At 41.3% G+C, this 24,564-nt stretch overlaps 1 protein-coding gene across 1 annotated transcript in view; it reads right to left on the bottom strand.

Moving 5' to 3' along the window:
* SORCS2 (sortilin related VPS10 domain containing receptor 2) overlaps positions 1–24,564 on the bottom strand; it is an 843,800-nt gene that overhangs the window by 303,005 nt on the left and 516,231 nt on the right. The window lies entirely within an intron of this gene.

Below are 24,564 nucleotides of genomic sequence, written 5' to 3'. Positions count from 1 at the left end.
CACAGCTGAGTAACTAATGGTTCTCTCTCTGTTGAGGAGCCAACATTAAAGGAAATCCTATTATGAATGACAGGAGGGGCATTTTCCAAGCCACTGCTCCCTATGAATGAAGAGCACAGCATTAAGAGCTAAACACAAAGCCTCCTCTTCAACAGCTACAGTAGCACGATACACTCTCAAAAGGTGGAAATGTTCAGGAAAAGCTGAAAAACATGAAAGCTGCTATAGAAAAGGAAATTTGCTAAGATGCTGCAGCTACACATCACCACTGCTGCAAGGCTCAAGAGACAGAAACTGCATTAGATTTAGTGGTTGTTCCACCTGGTTATTTCACTTTCTTGTACTTCTTGGCTTTTTAATTTGCTAGTTGCCCTTGCCAATGACAAGCTGTGAGTTTTCGCACCAGCTATATATCCTGTCACGCTGTACCCATTTAGGCAGGGAAAATCGGGGCAGTTCACACCATGTAAGCCTAGCCATGCAGTGGAATTTCTAAGCTAGGCTGAGCTTGATCTTTTACAAAGGAAGTAAATCACAGTACTGGCTTTCCTCTGGCTGCTATATATTGTTTTGCTGAATGAAAGCAGCCAAAAACCCAGCAGATCGGACCTCGCAGGACTCCCCAGATGCAACATGTGCAAACTGATGTAAGAAGAACGATTTCTATCTGTCCCAGAACGCACATTCACAAAAAATTTATTAATGTTACTGAGGTGTGTAGGAGGGAAAACAGATCCTTCTGTGGCTCTAGGAACTAAATTAAGATGTTTCTGGGGAACAGATGTGCAGTAGGCACATCCTGGCACAGCTGCCAACCAGGCATGCTCTAATTCATGTTGGAAACTGGCCTAGCCCCCAGGGCAGGTGGGTCTGATTTGCCTTTCATTAACACTGCTTTTACACTAGTGTAAGTCCTAGGATTTAAATGGATTTCCTGCTGATTGATGCAATTTTATAAGTGGGGCTCAGGCCCATTGTTTTTGTCCTTAAAAAAAGTAAAACTAGATAAAATTTTAGTTGGATGTAAATATGGGTTCAAAGTAATTGAAATTTAACCTTCATAAATGTAACAAAGTAATTTAAAACAATGTAAAAATATCTGAAGATATGCAAACTAAGGCTATGAGGATAATTAAATTTCCTGCTTCTCATACTAATTTCTTCTGTGGTTAATGAAAGAGCTTTTTCCTCCATCTACTGTACTGCAAATTAACTTTTTTTTCTTTGTTTGCCTTCCTCTAAAATATTGTACAGCTCACTGCTGGAGACTGAGGGACCAATGGTCAGATCCAGCATGGTCCTGAATACAAGTTTCTTGTGACAACTAAATTGTATCAGGAGAGCTAAACTGAGCTCCTCCTCAGAGCTCCATTAATGCAGCAGGTGAGGTACAGAAGATCAGTAATATGTGCTCTCTGCCCATAACCCAAAACAGAGCACCCTTCCTCTTTAGCTTCCTCAACTCCTGTCACCGCACAAGGAGAACTACTAATGCCATAATGCACAGTGCTTACCTTTAGGCCACCGAACTGACCTTTCAAATGCTTTTTTACTTGTGAACTTTAGAACAGGAAAGCTGCCCACATAGTGCTGAGCTCCAGGCAGAGCAGTCTCTATTCATAAATTTATTTAGCAAAGGAAAAATGAATGTTGCCTTTAGAGCACTGGATATTTGATGCTGACACCTCTTTCTCTGTCTGAAACAGGCTTGGCGTTCTGCTGTTTTCAGACTGTTGGCATCTTCTCTCTATCCAAATCATAAAAAACCGATTGCACTTGTTTCTTAACATGTCTACAGCAGTCATAAGCTATGAGAAGAATACAATTCTGAAGCACTAACATGCTACACCATGTTAGTATGGGGCATCCCATGGGGCACCATGGGGCATCCCAAACACCAGTGTAAATTTCGAGCAACCTATTTAAAAATCAGTGGAATTATGCAGAAGCCAAACTGGTGTAAATGAGAGCAAAATCAGCAGCATCGTCTATAGCCTACCATGAAACACTGCTGCTCATACATGAGCTCTCTCAAATTTTGGCATAATTTACACAAGGGAACCATATAAGGGGTTTGTGTCATGTCAATTCTGAACAAGCCTTATTCAGTTATCCAAGAAGTCTGCAGTCCAGAGCAGTGGGTCTCAAAGAGTGGTCCATAGACTATTGGTGGCCTGTGGATCATTGGCTGGTAGTCCATGCAGAGCTAGTCAGCCACCTGGTGCTAATGTAACCCACACACATCCTGGGTGTGGTGTTCTGTCCCATCTAGTGGCACCGAGACAACTTAGAGAGAGAGATTAATGAGTTTGCTCTACAGCCTTAGCTGACAGGGATTTGGCTTTTAGCTCATGCAGTAGAGGCTCATGTACTAAGCTCCAGAGGTCCCCGGTTCAATTCTGCCCACCGATTACCATGATCTGTCGATGATATACTAACTCTGTTCCTTGCTTCCATCTGCTAAGTTGTACTACACATAAACTCTTTTCTTGTATTAATTTTCCACGTAAGCAATTGCTGCAGCTTGCCATGGGATGTTATGTGATTGTGGATAGGAGGGGAACAATCATGATTTTAAGGGTAAGACTGGCCAAGATCACAACTGAGGTTCAGTGATTCTCATAATCACCAACAATGCCACCACAATGTATTATGTAAACGATGCACCCGCACTACAGCCTGTGGTTCCTACATACTACATCTGTGTCCCTCAGACATATCCCTTGAGGGAGGGTGGTAGTGGAAACACTCCCTGCCCCTCCTTGGCAGTGAATCCCCCCCAGGTGTTCAGAGCCTTGCTTGTGTAGTGAGATGCAATTTGCACATGTCAGCACCGGTGAGGATGTATTGAATCACAATTTACACAACACATCTGTGCCAGACCATGCAGTGAAATCCCTTCTATCACCACCAGTGAAACTGCATGGAGGGAGGAGATCAAACTCTCTAATGGCATTAAGTCAATGAAGCTATGCCCATTTATACCAGCAGAGAATTTGGCCCTATTCTAGGTAAGCAGAGACAACAGAAATAGAGAAATAATTATTAATGCTTACTAGACAAAGTGAAAAGGGAAATACCTATGTTGTGCTACCTTCATTCTATGCTTTCCTTTTGTAATTGTAATAGTCCTGAAATAATTAATATTTCATTGGTAAGAACAACCAGTCTTGGGGAAACTTATTAAATGAATTAAAGTTCTCCTCGCTGCTCTAACTGATTTATGTCATTTTCCCCCTAAAATGATGGTCTGTATTTCTAAAAAGATACAGTACCTTTTTCAGCAAAAGCATGGAGAGAGAGAGAGAGAGAGAATCTGAGAGACTGGCCACTTGTAGAACTGTCGGTGCATACATCCAGATGGGCTAAATGAAATTAATTAGTTGCTCCCACCTCAGAGACTTTAGCCATCAGTTTGTCATGACTGACACTCCACTTGTACACATCTACTGAGCCTGAACTTTGCTTTCATTGTGTAACACACACACACTTCCACTGAGTGACAGTTTCTGTAAATTCTAAAGGAAACAATATAGATACTTTTATTAAATTGATGATCAGAAATAAAACTCTCCAAAGTCCCTAGCATACTTTTGGCCATAAATCTAATAAATAAATAATATTAAATTTGTAGTCAGAAATAAAATATAAACACTCAACAGTTGGCATGTAGGTCACTTCAACAGCTTATATAATAAAATCTTTGCATCTGTTATTATTAATTCGTGTGCTCAGTATGACATAATACAAAGAGGAAGAGAAGGTCTTTGTCCTAAGGAGCTTTTTTAGATCATTAACTGAACTGACACCCCCTACTTTTTCCTAAAGCCAAAACGGTTTGTTTCAACTTGATGGTCATTGCCCTTAGGCCTACTTCAGATCCAAGCCTGTAACTTGGAAACTTTCATTTTTCTCCTCCACAAAAGAAACCCCTAGTAAACCTTAATGGCATAAGGGGAGGAAAACAACTGAAAACTTTGTCTTCTCTGACACCTCTCATCCCCAGCTAACAGGGGTAAAAGAATGTAGCGAGGAGAAAATATAGTACGCTCTGCAATTGCCAACTTGGTCTTGGGAGAAGAGAATTGTGTAATCACTAAATCCACATGAGCTTTACTGATCTGGGTATCGATGCTGACTCTTAGCAAAGCTGATGAAAATGCCAACACAAAACAAAGCCCATCAGTATGTGCATTATTGGGAAAGCTGAATGGGTTCCCAGTTTTGCTATGCAGTACAGAATGTACATTTTTTGTACATTTTGTACATGAAGAGAAGGGAGTTACCTCACAAGTGGAGAACCAGTGTTGACAGGGCCAATTCGATCAGCGTGGATGTAGTCCACTCCCAGTAATAGATGAGGAAGTGTTACCTCCATGTGTCATTATATAATGCCTGCATCTGTAATTTTCACTCCATGGATCTGAAGAAGTGGTTTTTTACCCACAAAAGCTTATGCCCAAATGAAATCTGTTAGTCTTTAAGGTGCCAACAGACTCCTTGTTGTTTTTGTGGATACAGACTAACACAGCTACCCCCTGATACTTCAATATTGTAAATCTAACTCCTTCTTAAAGAGTATACGTTAAAAAAAAATCCTTCCTAAACCTAAACTTAGGATTCCTAAAATCCTGTGCACATAGTCAAGCACCCAGAAGTACAATCATTGACCATATTGAAAGCATGTGTTCAGCAAAATAAAGGGAGAAAGCACACAGGCTATTGGTTAGAATGGAAGGAATCTATTCCTGACTCTTCCACACACTTGCTGGTGACCCTGGGAAAACCACTCCACCTCTCTGGGTCTTGGGGCCTGTCTACTCTGCAATCAGGATGCCAACTGCAGCTCACACAGGCATACTTAAGCTACTGCTCGAGCAACAAACAGCCATGTAGCTGCAGCAGCATGGGAAGCAGCACAGGCTAGCTGCTTGAGTCTGTACCCGAGGTCCTTGGTGGGGTTGTACCCAGGAAGTTAGTCTTTGCTACTGCTCCTGCCACCGCAGCTACACTGCTACTGTTACTCAAACTAGCTTTTATCTAGCTAGATACAAGCTCCTTCCAGTATGCCTACAGGAGCTGCAATAACACCTCCTGATACCCTTAGGCTATGTCTACTCTGTACTTCCATCCGTAAAACTTTTGTCGGTCAGGGGTGCGAAAAAACCCACACCCTGACCAACAAAATTTTACCAACGAAAAGCGCAGGTGTGGACATAATCTAAAGATCAGACAACAGTACCTTATACCGGCACAGCTTTAGCGGCATAGCTGTGCCGCTGTAGGGTGCGCAGTGTAGACATATCCTTAGCGTATACCTACAATGCAATCCAAGGGGTGACTGCAGCTTGGGAAGACAGACCCATGCTAGCAGTACCCACACGATGTGGCCAAAAATATCAGTGTAGATGCAGTGGCCTGCGCTAGCAATGCGAGCAAGTGGCTCAGGGTCCCTGGTGAGCTCATTTAGCCCACACCGCCGCATTTACGCTGCTATTTTAACCATACTATGGCCGGTAAAGATATTATGGGTATTTCTACTCATGCTGCAATCACACCTCAGATAGCAAAGTAAAGGTGGGATAACAACCTTTAAACCTCACAGCACAACTGGGAGTTAATTCATTCGCATTTGTAAAGAGCTTTGAATTCTTACAAAGTATAAATTAGTTCAGCCACATACGGCCATCCTAAAGAGATTTCTGAGGAGGAGGAGGAGGAGGGAGTAAATTCTATTTCTAATTAGAAAAGAGAAGCAGGACAATAAATAGCAAAGTATGGAAGGCATAGAAAAAGGAAACAAAACTTTGGAGAGGATAACATTTCACTGTGTTCCCACAACACAGCTCTTCTTTACCAATGAACAAGCTACAAAGGCATTTGCAAACCTTTTGCTCGGAGGGAAACCATAATTAATGACATCTGCCACAAGAACTAAGCAGCATTCAGTGCATTCCAAACCAGAGCTTCACACATCTTTCACTCCAACACAACAGAGCCCCAATACCAACTGGTCTTCAAAATGTCATTTGGGCTCGAAAACAGGGAAGCGATTAACTGACAAGTCAGCCAAGTGACAAAAGAACCAATATCAATATACATAATGCAACAAAACCAAGCCAGTTTGGGTCATCTTGCTTACAACAGCATGGTATTCATGCCGTCCCCTCATGGATTCTTGGTGCTCTCAGTCTAACAAGATACCAATTCTTGTCTGGCTTAGGCACTAAAGCGAGGGTGACACAAGGAGACTTTTTTTTAAGGCCAGGAAGTGTTGCAGTCTTGGAAATGTCCAACTCAGATGCTAACAAAGGGGACAGCATGCCAAGGAGAGGAAATGGGAAATAGATTTTTAAAACAGAATCTGCGGCCAATTGTAGGAAAGGAGCAAAACACATTCTTGCATTGTTGCTGTGAACAGTAAGCAATTGGTGACTTCAGAGCTCAGAAGGCCTATTGTAAAGGATTTATACAGCCTGCTTTACAGCATTTTACCTTGCCATAGTGCCCTGTACTTCTACAGTTCATAACTGGGCCGACTGCATAAGTGGTCTCATTCACACTGACTGGATTTGCAAAACAGATTCTTTAGCTGTTTCAGACCAACATTAAAGGCATGGAAATACAAAATTAAACACATTGAAATAACTAGAAAGGCCTGACTTGGAGAGGCAAAAAGCCTGAAGACACAGTCTTAGGATTGAAACTTCAAACTGAATCTGCCTGGCTGTTTTTAAGTATTGTAGTAGATACTGACTAAAATAATATTGTGCACTTCTAGCACCTTCCACCCAAGGAACTCGGTGTGCCTTAATTAAGTCCTCCATATCACTGTGTCAAAAATAAGTTTTATTAGCCACCTCAGAGATGAGAATACTCAGGCATAAAGTGAGTAAATGACTTCCCAAGGTAAGTCCCATGGGTATAAGACCTGTGACAAATTTCACAGGGAAGTTTTTCAAAAGAATTGAAAAAACAATATGTATTGTGAAATATACAATTAGTTCACCTAGGGTCATTTTAGTAATGCAAACGGTTTATATAATTTGAGCCTGATTCTCTATTTTTACCGTGGTGTAAAAGCCTGCACAAATAATAGGCCAGATTCACCAGTACACTCTGGCTCCTTTGGGCTACTACAGCAACACAAAGCAGCTGTAAAACTGGCTTATTTTACAGTTTAGTTGCACTCTGGACCCACATAAAACAGCCAGAGCACCCCAGGGAATCTGGCCCAATGTATTTGTTTATCCAGGAAGTTCCATTTATAAATCATAGAACCAGTAAGACCCTGGAAAGGAGACTGCAAACATTTCTTGACAACCACATTTCAAATGATTTACCAAATAAACAGCTATTTTCCTTACAGGCAGAATTAGTGGATTTAATTCCTCAGAAACATTTGGTCTCCCACTTTATACTATTCTTAAATGCTCCCCCCTCCCTTGCTATTCACCTCATTGTAAAGAACACCCATCTAAAACCCTCTCTATGCTATCTTTTTAGGTCCTATGTTGTGACCATTCCCCTAGTACTAGTCTTCGTTTCACAGGAATTAATCTCAGCGGATTTGTTGCTTTAAAAGATATCTTTTTTGTTTTGTTCGTTCCAAGAGACATATGGGCTGGCCCCACCATTCTGATTTGATAGTATTTTATACCCACGTTACATTTGTTCTGACTGGGTTTAAACAACTCTGCAAAGATCAAAGCCAGGGCAAATCTGGCCAAAGATGTCGGGCTATTCTGAAGGCACCCAGACTGAACAGCATTCTTGGGGTTAATGGAACCAGCTAGGCAGCAGCGGGGGCTAGCATCCCTGCACTGGAAATACTGTGGGGGCTCTGCCCATGAGTAAGCTCACACACATCCTGGAGGAGGGGGCAGAGGCAAGAACAGGACACAGCAGGGCTTGAACTGTCAAACTGTCATTGTGGGGCCTAGAATTGGGCCTGGGAGCAGTGATTGAGACCTGGAGCAACTCGAATGGGCCTGGGAAAAAGTAGGAACCCCCAGGACCCTCCTTCCCAGCCTGGAGCCAGCTGCCTCCCCTTCTACCACCGAGTCTTAGTACCTTCCCTCGCTCCCCTGCTGTGCTCCCCCATTCACAGGGAGCCTCCACCCCTCTCCTGCAATTTCCAAACTAGCTTCAACAATATTGCCAAGAAAAGATGACTCTCTTAAAAAATACTATTGACTAATGTTCCTTCCTGTAACCACTCCTTTGTACATATATTTGAGCTGCAAGCAATACAGAGAGACACAGGAAACAGCTTTGTCAGCTCTGGCTTTTTTCTGGAAAGTTCAGTTGCTTTCAGAACACTGCATTGCCCATCACTGCACAGCTGAGCAAGCTGTGACTGTAGGGAATCCCATGGTGGTTTTAATCCTTTTATCTCAGCAGAAGTCATCAGGAAAGCTGCAGTGAAGAAACAAAATAAAATTCCATCCGATGTAATAAGCATAGTTACAAAGCGGGGGTGGGGAGGTGTGCGGGAAGACCCAAAAGCAATAAACATAAAGACAACAAAAGATTTCACAAATCTGTGGCACACAAAGCACATCAGTAATTCATGACTAAAAAATGAAACATGCTGATGCAAGACTTCAGTTATACTATTTATCCTACAAATTGTTCATTTCCATGTAGTTTGGAAGATGGGTAAATATTACGCCTCATGAGGTATCACTTGAAAACTAATAACTTGCTGGTCAGTAGTATCATGGTGAAATGTAAATAGCAACATTATATGTAGAGTTATGAAATCCCCCTGTATGATGATGATAGCACATGTTCAAAACCACATGGCCCTGCCCAGGGCAGAAGTATCCTGAATGAAGAAATGTGTGTTTACCTCAATTTACATATAAGTGGTAAACAGCGTCCTCGAGACAGCAAGGAAAAGAGACAGCAGGAGACAAAGTAAATTTGTGTTTCAGAAAAAACAGGTGAGAAGAAAGAATATGGAGCCTCCTTCATCCCCAGACTCCATGTCACCTTCTTTACTGTTTAAATAAACTTTGCTTTGAGGGGTAAACGTCAGAAGAATCCACTTCAAAGTTTAACTGGTCTGTAAAAGAAAGGAGCAGAAAACCCCAAGCTATCTCTCTCTCGCTTTCACCTCAGAAGGTAAAGGAACCAGCCCTTTGTCTTTGGGGTCGGGAGAGACCTGACCTGAGAATTTTCTCAGTCATGTTGCTGGAAATTTGTGGTGAGGATTTTACCTTGAACCAAATCTAGCTTGTTAAGTTTTAGCTACTAGAAATCATTTTATCTTTATTTCTCTTGTAACCATTTCTGACTTTAACACCTTATACTTGAATTCGCTTAAAATCCTATCTTCTTTCGTTAATAAACTTATTTTATTTTTTAATCTAAACCAATTAAGTTCTGTGTTTAAACTGAACTGTTTGGTAACTCAAGTTAAAGTAGCAAACTGTTGCATGTTGACTCTTTACAGGGGCAATGGACCTTTAATGTCTAACTGTCCAGGAGAGTGCTGGACAGTGCAGAACACACATTTTTGGGAAAATCCAGAATTGAGAGCGCGTTGGGTTCACTCTGCAAGTAGTAACCAAGGCTGGTGAAAGCCAGAGTGTGACTGGAGCGTTGTTAACGGGCTGTTGGAGTCAGAGCTGCTGGAACAGAGCTGTAGCTATACACAGACCCTCAGGGTGTATGACATGCATGCTGTTAGGCTGTATGTGAGCAGCCCAGGTTGGGAGCTACAACAGCAAAGCACTGCGCGGCACCCAAAGTTAAATTAATTGTCCATCCAAAAACCAAGCTGTCAGATGGAGAGACACTGGATTGCAATGGAAGACCTTGTCTCTGACTAGGGTCAAGAGGTCTGGTAGGTGCTGAACGCAGATGCATGGGTGCTCAGCCATCTGGAGGATTCTGCTGAACAGGAACTGTCTCAGCCTCAAGGGAGCTACAAGGATCACTGTCACTTTGCCTTGTCTGATGTTCCTAAGGACTTGTGGTAAGGGTGGGATGGCAGAAACGTGTACATTCACAGTTCCAACCATTGTACTCTGGAGCTGGGGCCCTGAGCTAATCGGGAGCAACAGGTTGGACTTTTCCTGTTCTCAGGGGACAAAAAGTGATCCCACAACAGGAACCTCCCCTTGTTGGAAGATGCTGTGCACCACCTAGTCATGTATTTCCCACTTGTGTTCTTTGGAAAAATGCCTGCTGAGGTGATCTGCCCAAATGTTCCACACCCGTGATAGGGGCATTACTGAGAGAGAGATATGACGACAGATACACCAATTCCAGAGATTGACAGCCTCTATCCATAAAAGGATTGATTTTGTGCCCTTCCCTGCTTGCTGATGTAACAAACTGTACATAACTTAAATATGTAGGATCCAGATAAAATTCACTAACTGTTTGCAAGCTTCATGTACTGTACACAGTTTTAATAGCTTTATGTGTAACCTAAACACAAGTTAGTTGGACCCAGCAGGAGACATATGTTCATCCAGACAGGCTCCCCAAACTAGCAGGAAGCTATCCGTAATGAATCTTTTCATGGGTTGGGAGAGTATAAAGGGAACACCTATTCATGATTTCCCACGAGGTGAGTGAGGTCAAGACTCCATACATCCAAACTGTGCCTGATGGTGCACAGACAATCTGCAACCACACATTTAGAAATCACAATGGAGTCTTGAAAAAGGGAGTCAAATATGTACATGTGACACGTGTAGATGCCCTTTGAGGGCTAGATAGGACTGTACTGTCATCTGGGAGCTCACTCGGAGCTGAATAAAGAGTTCTGTCATAGCTTGGAACTGGTCCTGAGATAGGTATGGTCTGCCTGTGACCATATCCAGGGGTGTTCCTATGAAGTTTATAGACTGCATGGGAGCCAAAGTGCACATTTCCGCATTTACTTGAAGTCCTAGGAATAGAGTTGCTAGCTCAACTTTTTGGCTTGACTTTACTGGGAACAGCCAGTCATCCAGGTAGGGGAGCGCTGATATGACCAGATGATGCAGATCCACTGCCGCTACCAATAATACCATCATGAACACACTTGGTGCAGTCAAAAGGCTGAAGTGGAGTACTCTGTATTGATAGTGGCCTTAGGTAAAATGCAGGACCCTCCTAGGTGCATATCTGTCTATGTGGAAATAAGAGTCCTTCAAACTGAGAGCTGAGAACAGTCACCTTTGTTTAGCAAGGGGATTATAGAGGCCAATATGGTCATTCTAAACCTCAGGTGGTCAACAAAAACATTCAGCTGTCTGAGATCTAGTATGGGCTTCCAGCCTCCTTTCTTCTTAAGGGTGACGAAAGGTCTCAGGTAAAATCCTTTCCCCTTGTTATGGTGTGGCCCTGGCTTTTATAGCTTCCTGTTGGAACAAGGACTTCCTGCCTGAGTAACCTTTCATGAGTGGGGGTCCCTGAAGAGGGCCAGGGAAAGGGTGTTTGGACAGGAACTCTATTGTGTCATGATTTCCAGAAACCATCTGGTGTTATATGGCTCCATACCAAGGAAAAGTAAGCTCCAGCCAAGGACAACCACCATAAAGGGTGGGGGAAATTTGAGCTGAGCAGACTTGGTGGCAATACTGGTTTGCAGCTCTCAAAGATCCTATCAAAAGGACTGCTTGGTAGAAGGCTGGGACTGAGAGGAGAAGGAAGGGGGACCAATTTCCTTTCTGCATTGCATTCTTTGACATTTTCTTGGAGGCTCATAGAAAGGTACAAGTGGTGAGGAGTGGTCTATTATCTATGGTAAGATTAAGTGAATATTTTCTTTGTGGTGCTGGGGTATTTGAGCATTTGTAACAATTCATCCATTTTCTCACTGAATAGATTATGCAAAAGAAGATTCTCTGTGGTTTATTGGACTTCCTTGGGGGAATCTGGATAATTGGAATTACAAAGCCCATTTCATGTTGCCACAGAGCAGGACGCTGTTTCTGCTGCATCTACCGAAGCCTGGGAGAAGACCTGGACAGCAATTTCCCTTCTTCAGTAACTGCTTTGAACTGAAATCTGTGCTCCTGAGGCAACCTGTTGACAAATTTAGGCAAGGCATACCGCTAGATCACTAAAGGCTTTCTAAAACTACTCCTTACACTAAAATAAACCTTTCTCAGAACAGATCTATTTACACTAGACAAAGAACACAAGCTAAAGCTGCGGACACTGGAGAAGTTCTGTCTTAGACCACAGATGATGGAAAGGAAATAGAAAGGCAGTTGGTCTGCACTTCCCCTTATACCTTCATTTTGGAGCATGAGGAGGCAAAGGGCGCATGGGTGCAGCAGTGGACACTGCTATTGAAAAATCTTGTTGTCCCAGAGAGTGGACTGCATGCACACTCCAAGTGGAATACATGTAAAGCCCATCATTTGAAGACCTCCCCTTATTTTTTCTACAAGACAACAGTCAGAAGTTTTACCAATAATATTATGATTTGATCTCTTCCACAAAACTAGAATCAGGCATTTTTACAAAACCCTTCCAAGAAACAGGTGTGGTGTGTTACAGGCAAAGAATGATATGAAAAGCAAAATAATTTTCACTCTGTTTGCTACAGGTTATGTTGCCTCTTTTAGCGGGAAAATAAAGAAGAAGTGGAAGTATTTGAATTTCCATTTCTTCAGAGAAATCTTGAGTTGCTGCTGTTGAAGGCTTTTGTAAAAAACAGTACATCAATTATATTATCTGTAGAAACACAAATCAGACCACATATAAAGAGATCAAGGTGTAAGGCATAGCAGGATTTACAATAGGGTCCTATTCAGCAGTCATTCCTCAGCCCAAACTTTCACTGGTTGAAGTTCCCCACTATGTGATGAAAATAATTAAGTGATTTAGAGATAAATACTATGCAAGTAGCATATGTTTTACCCATATTAGATGTCTGTGGCACATATTAGCCTATATAGAACTAATATGAAGGTGTATATTACAGTCCACACAGGTTCCATACAAAAATACATGACATGCCAAGTCAAGTTTTCTGAGGTACTGAGTAACCACAGTTCCCACTGAAGTCCACAGGAGCTACTGATGTTCAGCACTTCTGAAAATCAGGCCCATTATCTATGGACCAATTCCCCAAAGAACTGAGGGCCCTCAATTCCCATTCTCAGAAGTCTCAGAGGATTAGGCCCTACATACACATCTATGCTTTCCAGAAGGGAAAATCTGACCTCAGTCAGAAGCAAATAAAGAGTACTGGCCCCTTAATTAGCAGTCAAGGGCACAAAAGCTAACAATATTCAATAGTGCTGTGGTGTGTCCCAGTGACTGCATACAGCCAAACCTGAAATATCCAAACATACCACAGATTGCGTTTACATGTGAGCCTCATTCACAAATTGGCACAGATTTCTAAAAATAAATCTGTAGCCATCTCAAAGTGTTGTTTTCTATTAGACAGGAGAAAACTTTCAGTCTTAGCAAACGCACAAATGCTGCTGTGCTCTAATACAAATGTGAAGACATTCATAATAAAAGTAAATAAAAGCTCATATTTTTCTCCTTCTTTACTTAAAAATCTATGGTGTGCTGACGAAAAACAATGCAGGGGAAAAAATATTTGAACGTCCATTAAGGAAAGTATAGGGCATTTCACTTTTATAGGGAAATGTGGACAAACTGGACCATTCTTTGTAATGAATTATCAATCAGCTGGAGGTTGTCACAACATCAGGCCAAGAAATAAACCATTTTTGTTCTGCATTTAGAGACTCAGGAAATGCTCTTTATATTTGACACAGAATTTTTCTAAACCCGCCACAGCTTTGCTAACAACCACCAGCCCCCAAGTGAGAGACCTTTGAGAGATATTATCCTGAAAGCCATTTATCTTTGACTTCAATTTGCAAGCAAATACTAACATAGGGAGCCATTAGGGAACAAGTGCTCTCTGCATTCTGAAAATCAATGGAGGAGAATTAAAAATCAACAGTTCTCACATGCAGCCTCCTAAATGAAATGGCCCATGATCCAGTCAATCCTTGTTAAGAGCAGAATGAAATAAATTCTTAATCAAGGATGAGCACTGGTGACATTTCTTATCATACTTTTATTGCATATTGTACATCTCTGGTTACACTGTGTACCACAATTATGTCATCAGATAAAGATATTCACAGTACATTGTATAATAAAGAACCTGTTTAAAATGCTACACTTCTTGTGGCAGATAAAAGCTGTAGGCTTTAGGTGGCTGATGAAGCATGTGAATAGAGCAAGCATGACATAGGTAAAACTAGTTTATGTTCCGCATAACACTTTGCTAAATGCCCCTCTGCGAACATCTGGAATCCTGACTTCCAGAGACCTCTCTGACATTTTCTGCCCCAGGGCTGGAACTGTCAGCTGTCAGGCCACACAGCTCTCAGCTACCATCTCCTAGCCCCTGGGCAGCAGGGGGACCCCATAGCTCCAAGCCTCCGCCGATTGGAGCCTGCAGTTCCCAGCTGCTGAGGGTGAGGGGGCACCCTGCAGCTCCTAGCTGCCGAGGGTAGCAGGGAACCCCCACACAGCTCCAACCACCGCAGGCAGCAAGGGGACCCCAGAACTCCCACTCTCCCAGCAGCGATGGGTAGTGAGAGGACCCCCCCGCAGCCACCCAGACATGAACAGTAGCAAGGGGACTCCACAGCCGCTCAGCCGCAGCGGTGGACTCCCCACAGCCACCCAGCCATAGCACACAGTGGGGCCCCTCTGCAGCAGCCCAGCCATGGGGGGGGGGGACCCCAGAGCTCCCAGCTGCTATGGGTGGTAGACCCTTCTCCCTCCCCATTTTGTCAGGGATATTTTTAGTAAAATTATAGACAGGTCACAGGCTTCCATCAATTTTTGTTTCCTGCCCATGATCTCTCCATGATTTTTACGAAAGAGATCTGTGACCAAATCTGAGGCTTAATCATAAGTGATACACAAAACATGAGATCTGTTCACAAAGCATGGGACCTCTGCTTAGGATATCACCTGAAAGAGTACTGTAGAGTTTCCCCAGTATGTAACGGATATGGTTCAATTAATCAATTTTGTACAAAGTGCATTGGCCAAGTCTATATTGATCCATTTTATTTTTTCAATATCTGAAAAAAAACCATAAAAGGTCACTCTTTCTAGTGTGTTCTGTTTTCCACTTTCACTGAAAGTAAAAAGAGATAGAAGATGAATGGGGTTTTCTGACTTTCTTTGTATTCTATTATAAATATAACTTTCACAAGAAGAAGAATTCTGAACGGAAGAAGCATTACCAGAAGGGGAAAAGGCTCACCTCCGAGGCAAGCAACCTTCCTTCCCATTCCTCTACTACTTTTTCAGCAAGTAGTACTAAAAATCCAAAGGATAGAGTAAGGAAACTAAATACAGAAATTCTGATTGAAGACCACCAAAGCATAAGTGGAATTATTTCTTTAAGTCAAGCTCGTGATCTTTCAAACCACTTATAATGGATGCAACTGCTGCTAAACGATATCTTAAGCATATTCAGTTTGCATGGCAGTGTGACACCAATCAATTAGTCCAGAACACTGATAGGTGGTTATGCTCCAGCACTGAAGCTGTTAATTATTTCAGAATGTGGAATGCTCTATTTGCTGCAATTGAGGTTGGCTGCTAGACCTGTTATATGTTTCTCAGTTGGCTGAAGCACCAGGCTGAGTCCCACCTAATGGACGGTCACCAGTCTGCTATATTGGACCAATCCTTTGGATCTCAAATGCATCCAAGAAACCTGGGTCTGAGCAGAATCCAGTCACTTTCTCAAACTCTGGGCTTCTACAGCACACTCCACAGGTGCATACTCTGGTCCCCTTCTTTGGGATATGGGATGCTGCAGTTCACCTACCATAAACCCCTAGACCAGTGCTGACTTCCCCCCACCTCCAAAACCTCTCCATTCACCTGTGTATGCTTCTCCCAGAGCTCCACCCCTATGGGCACTCTGATTTATTATCTTCGGGGCCATGTGATAGTTAAAGTGAGAAACACAGGCTTTGCAAAGGAACTTCTTAAATACACTCACACTTCACTCATAATCACAACAGAGTATTACAGCTGTCGGCAAAATGAACTCCTGAACGCAATGCCCCTTAGTTGTGTTTCAGCCCCTTTGAGTACTCTCTGGATTTCATTCAAGTCATTAAGGAAGGCTGGGTGTTTCCTTCCCCCACTCCTCCTGCGGCGGCCTCCAGTTCTGGCAATGCAGTGTCCCCCCTTGCTAGACAGCATGTCACTTTAAAAGTAGTTTCTGACACCTTTTCCTGCTTCTCTTCTTACTCTAGGATTTTCCTTCTACAACCCCCATATGGGCTGCTGGGCATAGAAGACTGTGAATAGCTTTCCCCACATTGTCCTCCCCAGAGTAGGGCTGTTCATGGTTGATGGCTCTGCTTCAGCTTCCTAGATATAATTTGTTTTCTGCACAAAACGGAAGTTCTAATAAACAGCAGGTACAATTATAACTAGTATTCGTGAAGGATAGATCCATCAACTGCTATTAGCCGACTGACAGAATGTATCCCTAGGTCAACAACCTACACACTATTCTAATAATCTTTGTACAAATATGTTTTGTAAGGTATCATTTGAAAACTCATAATTTGCTGGTCAATATTGTTCTGATAAAATGTGTGGCAACATTGTATGTGAAGCTATAAGATTTCCCTGTATCGTGTTATTAAAACATATTCCAAACCACAGTCTTCCCCGAGCAGAAGTTGGCAAACAGGCCTGTCCTAAACAAAGGAACGTGTGCTCTGCTTTATTTACATCTAAGCATTAAACAGAGTCATTAAGCAGGAATGGGAGACAAAGGAAGTTCAAACAAGTGGGGAAAAAACAACATGGAACGTCCTTCCACATAGACTCTTTGTCTCCTGAATCTCAGCTGGAAATGTTTTTCAAGAGGGGGACTGACACTGTAAAAAGGGGGGACAAACACCATAAGGCACCCCCCTCTCTCTCTGCCCATTGCATTGACGGCACTTGAAGCAACAAAGGAAGCATTTGTTGGATTCTAGGAGAAGGGATCCTGACCTAAGAAGTTTGGTCAGTAAGACTGCTGAAAGCACAGGGTGAGAAAACCTTGCTTTGAATTTAACATTGTTTGTTAAGTTAGGCACCAGCTGTGTTTTATCTTTATTTTTCTTGTAATTTTTTCTGACCTTTATGCCTCATTATTTGTACTCACTTCAAATCTCTCTGTGGTTAATAAACTTGTTTTAATGTTTTACCTAATCTAGTGTGTTTAAATGGAAGTGTTTGGGAAACTCTATTTAGGAAAGCAACTTACGTGCCTAATATTTCTATTAAAGAAATAATAGACTTTATATAAACTTGTATTGTCCAGGAGAGGGCTGGGCAGTCCAGGACGTACATTGCTGGAGGAAAATCTAAGACCGGGACTGTGTTGGGGTTACCCTGCAATATAACCAAGGCTGGTAAGAGCCAAGGTGTGGCAGGCTGGCGGCAGCAATACACACAGACATAGCTGGGAGTGATTTGCATGCTGGAGGCTGTTTGTGAGCAGTCCAGGCCAGAGGCTGCAGCAACAAAGCAATGTAAAGGGAACCCCAGGTGAGAAGGCAGGAGTGACACCACTACTCATTATTCTGGATTTCACTCTGGTATGTCATGCTGACATAGGATGCAACAACCCCATGCCACAAGTGTCTCTACACCTCCATCGGCCAGAAACTGGGACTGAACAACAGGGACTGGATCACTTGAAATCGCCCTGTTCTGTTCATTATCTCTGTAGCATTTGGCATTGGTCACGGTCAGGATACTTGGCTAAATGGACCATTAGTTTGAAACACTATGATCATTTGTCATGGGATACACTCACCACTAGGGTGCCTCCTCCTGACTTCTCCAGGGATTAGCTCCTTCCAGATCAGATACCCCTTCTGTCATTCGTTTGTGTTCCCCACAGCCTTGCTCTCCTCTCTGTTCAGGGTGCACTCTCTTTGTGGTTTAGCCTCTGGCCAGGTCATTATGACTTTTCCCCCTTCCAGGGTATCAAAGTCCCACAGGTTGAACTCTCCCAGGCAGTCTTCAAATCCACTGCCCTGACTGTGCCACTTCCCCAGTGGCTGGTTGGGGGAATCCAGACCTGCCCTCTACTCCGGGTTCCAGCTCAGGGACCCTCTAATCAGCAGTCAAGGTCTGCAATGTCATATCTTGCTGCCATTTCCCTGAGCCTTTCACTACTCCACCTCTCTCAGGCTTCTGCTCCACCACCCTTCTAGGTAAACGCCTTCTTTCAGAGCCTTGATTCCTGGGGTTTCTACTCTCTCCCCTGGGTTTCCTCCTTTCCCTCTGTAATGCCCAGAGAGTGACTGCAGACTTCCTCACTGCAGCCCCTTTTTGTTTTCTTTTTTATGGTGAAGCAGACTTGACTGAATAGTCTATTGACACCACCAGCAACAATTCCTCAATACTTAGCGGTTTATATCTTCTCACACAGCCTGTATCTTTCAGGTAATGGAACAACACCTTTTTAATAATACTCCATTTGCCTAATGTTTTTACCAAGTCACATAATGTATTTTTTACCTCAAGATGTTTGAATTCCTCACAAAGATTTTCTCTTTCTTTATCAAAGCCATTACATACCCAGAAAAGGTGATCAATTGTTTCTTTCATCTTCCAGAGTGCACATAGTCCATCTTTGTGTCTTTATTCAAAAAAGATTTTTGTTTAAGGCACAATGGCCAGCTAGTACTCTAGACAAAAGCACTCATTAGTCCTACCCGTGCCCTGAAGTATGCCATAATCCTCAACTCTAGGGCACAATTCAAAAAATCTTCTTCCTCTTTTTTCATTAATCAATTTTTTTGCCCCTGTCAAGGTTCCTTCCCCACTCTGAACTCTAGGGTACAGATGTGGGGACTGGCAAGAAAAACCCCTTAAGCTTATTTTTACCAGCTTAGGTTAAAACTTCCTCAAGGTACAAACTATTTTACCTTTTGCCCTTGGACTTTATTGCTGCCACCACCAAGCATCTAACAAATATATAACAGGGAAAGAGCCAGCTTGGAAATGTCTTTCCCCCCACAAATCCTCCCAAACCCGACACCCCCTTTCCTGGGGAAGGCTTGATAAAAGACCTCACCAATTTGCATAGGTGAACACAGACCCAAACCCTTGGATCTTAAGAACAATGAAAAAGCAATCAGGTTCTTAAAAGAAGAATTTTAATTGAAGAAAAAGTAAAAGAATCACCTCTGTAAAATCAGGATGGTAAATACCTTACAGGGTAATCAAATTCAAAACATAGAGAATCCCTCTAGACAAAACCTTAAGTTACAAAAAGACACAAAAACAGGAATATACATTCCATTCAGCACAACTTATTTTATCAGCCATTTAAACAAAACAGAATCTAATGCATATCTAACTAGATTGCTTATTAGCCCTTTACAGAAGTTCTAACCTGCATTCCTGCTCTGGTCTGGGCAAAAGCAACACACAGACAGAGAGAACCCTTTGTTTCCTGCCCCCCTCCAGCTTTGAAAGTATCTTGTCTCCTCATTGGTCATTTTGGTCAGGTGCCAGTGAGGTTATCTTTAGCTTCTTAACTCTTTACAGGTGAAAGGGTTTTTTCCTCGGGCCAGGAGGGATTTAAAGGTGGTTAGCCTTCCTTTATATTTATGACAGCCCCTTTTAAATTTTTCTGTACTATGCTTTTGAATTCCTGTTTACTCAAAAGTATTACTATGTCAATCCTTTTATTTCTTACAGCATTTTTACCTGCTTTTTCTGCCATTTTGTTCCCTGTTATCTCAATATGCTGTGGGATCCAAGCTAATGCTACACGTATCCCCATCCGTTCTAACTCTGTTATTAAAAATATAACTTCATTGATTAAATCACTTCTACATACTAAGACACCCTTTTTCATCACTATAAGGCTCAAGACTGCACACAAAAAAATGACCACTGTTGCTGGGTGTACATCCCAGATCTAATTTAATGCTAGCATTATTGCTCCCAGTTTGGCTACATAGTCAGATTTATGGGATACAATATGCCATCCTGACTCCTCCTGTTTTTTATTTTTTTGGACTCATCTTTATATATTTGATAAAACAGACTCCACTTTTCATCTATTGTACTATATACTTCACTTTTAATACCTACTCTCTTTTTCACCCTTAGGTTTATGAAATATGTTTAAATCCATGTTTGGACATGTGACTTTCCATCCATAACTAATTTTTCTATGACTGAAAGTTTCTCCTTATCTTTCAACTCCTGCATCCACCCTAACTAGTACAGCATGTGGAGTTCTATCATCATGTGCTATAGTTTGCCTATCAAATTTCCAACAATCCTCATAAATTTGTTTGGTACTTTCATCATTTCAGTTCCCATTAACTTTGTCCCTGAAATTTAGGTTAAGTAGTTTCATTTGTGTAACGGGCATTTCACTAGAAGCTATATGTAGCACATACAGATCTTGTAATAAATGCACCACACACAATTCACAGTGCCTGAGCTTTTATTAAAACTAATTTTTTAAGTTCTGATTTTGATGCTGACCCAAAGGCTTGGCAGCCACCATCAATAACTGGTCTGATTAAGGCTCTGTATTACCATCGGCAGTGTTTTCCTATCGGACCCTGAGTTAGTCCCAGCAAGACTTTTAAGCAGATTAATCCTATGTGTACAATTATCTTTATCATAGCCTATATGATATTTCCAACATAATTTAGTACCAAATATTACCCTTAAGAACATGAACCTTTCAACTACCTCTATTTGTTCTCCATACAGATACAGTTTATATTCCTTTGTGACTTTCCTTTTTATAAAGATCAATCCTTTGGTTTTAGCAATGGAGAACTTGAAACCCCATGCATTTCCCTTGTCAGAGGTCTCTCGTTCAAGCTTTGTTGATTCTCTTTTCTGCCACCTCATTATTCCTGCTCCCAACCTACAGAGCACAATCATGTGCGAGCAGAGTGACACTTACCTGAGCACCTATTTGTTCTGGAAGATCATTTACAAATTATCAAATAAGGTTGGGCTGATAACACTTCCCTGTGGTGTACCATTTTTAATATTGTATATATTCAACATAACTTTCCCAACTCTGACCTGCATGGACCTTCTACTCAAAAAGTCAACTCATATATTCTTCCCCTCATCCCTAGTGCACATACTTTGAACAATAAGTCTTCCATCTATAGTCTATCATATGCCTTTTTATTATCTAGAAAGACACCTATCATGAAACCCATGCGCTTCACGCTTTTTTGTACTTCAGTTTCTAATTTAGCAACATGATCACCCATGCATCTTCTTCTTCTAAAAGCACTCTGTGCCTACTCTGTGATGCCATTGTTTCCCAAATAGGCAACCAATCTTTCATCCACCATTTTCTCCATAATTTTACCTAGACAGACATGAGGGCAACTGGTCTACAAGCATCCACTTTCGTGGATAGTTTGCCTGGTTTTCGTATTGGAATTACTACTGCCTGTTTCCACCCTACCAGTATCCACTCCATTTTCCCATATAGTATTGAATAATCCCAAAATAACCCTCAAACTGCTTTCAGAGAGATATTTAAACAGTAAGTTACATATATTATCTTTACCTGGGGATGTATTCTTGCTGACATCAATAACTTTCTAAAGTTCTCACATACAAAACCATTCAGTATAGTATCTTCAAGTTTACCACAAATACATAATAGATCATGATTCTCTTCAATGAACTGCCTTTTAATCTGGTAGAAAACTTCAATTTGGTTTTCATCATTACTCACCCCTCAGAAAGTTTCTTCTTGAACTTCTGCTTTCTCATTATCAGAACTTCTAACTCTGTTGTCAGTTCCAGTAAGAGTGGGATGTGGCTACTTAGTCTTAATTCCATTCATTCTTCTAATTTTCCTGTATATTTCTAATGTCTTGCTTTCTTTAGTTATCTACCCGCAATACTTTGTTTTTTTAATAATTTTTGTGCTATATCCCTACTTCTTTTATACTTCATTATTATACTTAACTACTGATTGTATTTTTTTTTCTTTTCTGTACGCTTTCTTCCTTTCTTTAACTGACATTTTGCACTCCTCATTCTACCATGGAAGTGAGTTTTTAGTTTTGGAATATTTCAATTTCCTAGATATGGCTACGGTAGCTGCTGCAATTAATCCCTTTGTTACATTATCATTGAAATTCTCTCTGTCATCACTCACACAACAATCATTCACAAATTCAGTACATTTACTTGTAAATAGCTCCCAGTTAGTTTTCTTAAAATTCCAGGTGGGTAATTTTCCATTGCCTTCCACCTTATCTTGTCCTTGAAAAGTAATAAGTATAGGGAAATGATCACTCCCCATTCCTTCTTCCTTATGTATTTTCCAGTTGCATTTACTTGCAATATCTGCAGTTACAATTCGCAGGTCAAAGCAGAAAAAACTACCATCTGCTTTATTAAATCTAGTTGGGGTGCCATTGTTTCAAGCACTAGATTGTTTTCATTAATGAACTTGTCTAAGCATGCACCATTTTTATCAGTTGTCTTACTTCCCCACAATTTATTATGACTATTAGGTCACCACATATAATATCTGTTCTTTAACCATTCTTCACTATTTCTTGTAGCTCTGAACTTTCTAATTTTCCACATGGGTTATAGATATTATACATCCTTAAAGAAATATTACTCTGCAGCATTGGGATCTCAACAGCATTATATTCTAGGTTTACATCTCTGTTCTCTACTGCTATGTAGTTTAATCTTTCCCTTATGAAAGTGCAAACGTCTCCTCCTCTTCCTAGTTTTCGGTCTTGCCTATAGGAATTTTAAACACAAGCTTATCAACCAACCATGTTTCTTGGATACATATAACAACTGATATAGCTTTCATTTCCAGGATATTTTCTTTTAGTTCTTGAACATGTGCTATCAGACTGTGTGTATTCTGACAAAATATTGATATTCCCCATTCTAGTCATATTAATCATTAACTTCAATCAAAATTGCATGAATATGGTCCACTGACAAGTTGTTAATATACAAATATTTTTCCGCTGCCCTTGCTATAATTTTCTTTTTCTGATTTTTTTCCCAGTTTGTGATGTACAATTTATCATTTCTACCATAAATGCAATAAACCTTTTTCATTACTAGCATATGATTGCCTGTTTCTTCTGCAGTATTTTTATTTTTATAGATTGAGGCTGTGTCTGCAGTTCCCCTTTTCCTGTGCTATTGTTTCTTCCTTCTCCATCTGATGCTGTGAAAGTCTCCTTACAGCTTCTGCATAAGAAAGGTTATTAACCATTTTTGTCTTTTGTATCCCTTTAGCTTGCCTATACACCCTTTATATGCTGGACTGTAATTACCACCACAGTTATTTGGTTCTGAATATCTGAAATCCTATTGTTACTTTCTCCCTCCCTCAAATGTAATCAGGACATCTGTTGACAGCATGCTTTCTCCTCCTCGTTTACTAATTAGTCGGTTACTTACTAACACTTTATCTTCTCCTATGCTTTTGGGTTATTTCATCATTGGTCAGCTCTAATGGCATTATATTTCAGTCAAATACTTTGGTAGCTGGCAACTTACTTCAACTGTCCCTAGCATTTTAGGTTTTAGCAGTTTATCAGCTTGCTCTTTGTTTTTACATTCAGCTGAAAGATCACCATCTCACAGCCTCTTTGCTCTTACAATATCTCATTTGGGTTCCATCAGGGATTGCATAGGCCACTTAATTCCCCTCAGAGATGAACTATCCAGTTAATTAGTCCCTTCTCAGTCTCATTAATGCTGTCCAGGCTAGTGTGGGGATGAACATCCCATCACACCTTTCTTTTGTTCTTATCTAAACTAAATGACTTTTATGATTGGACACACACTCCACTAAACTGTTGCATGAAGGATCTGCAGAATTTGCAACTTTGGGTTCTTGGTCTGGCAGGCAAGCCATCATCCCCCCAAAATAGACAATCTTGCACTGATTTCCCTTCAGAATAAAGAAAGGTCCCCTGAGTCCCCCAGCATCAGAGTTTAGGTAAATAAATCAGTAACTTTTTGAAAGTTATGAGAGCAGAGGCAGAAATATAAACTAAGACTTGTGGGATTAACTTTTGAAGATACATGAGTAAGAGAGACTTTAGTGGCTTAGTGCACCTTCCCAGTCAGTGAACTTCAAGAAATCATGACAAATTTTCTGTAATGAAAAAAGGCAAATAGGAGGAGAGACAGAGTTGACAGTACTTTGAATATGCTGCTTGCTCTTACTTGACGTAGTTAATTTGACTGCAGCTTGACTCATAAGACGTGGTTTTAACACCTCCTGAGATGTAGGAGGTTGATGTTTATATTCCCTGAATGCAGAAACATATTTTGCAAGCTTCTAGACTGCCAGTCATACTTCTGTGAAACATATGCTGCCCTATTACTTCAGATAACAAATTGCCACTCTTCATCCAATGGGTCAATGTCACTAATAACTAATTTGTTTGCCAAAGAATTCTGAAAATGAGTGAGGGCTCCATAGATACTAGCTGTGCTATATTCATCATAAGATAATATATGGCCAGACTGTTA

This window comes from Lepidochelys kempii, chromosome 4, assembly GCF_965140285.1.
Source record: "Lepidochelys kempii isolate rLepKem1 chromosome 4, rLepKem1.hap1, whole genome shotgun sequence".
Taxonomy (NCBI): Eukaryota; Metazoa; Chordata; order Testudines; family Cheloniidae; genus Lepidochelys; species Lepidochelys kempii.
This window is presented reverse-complemented; position numbering and strand designations above follow the sequence as displayed.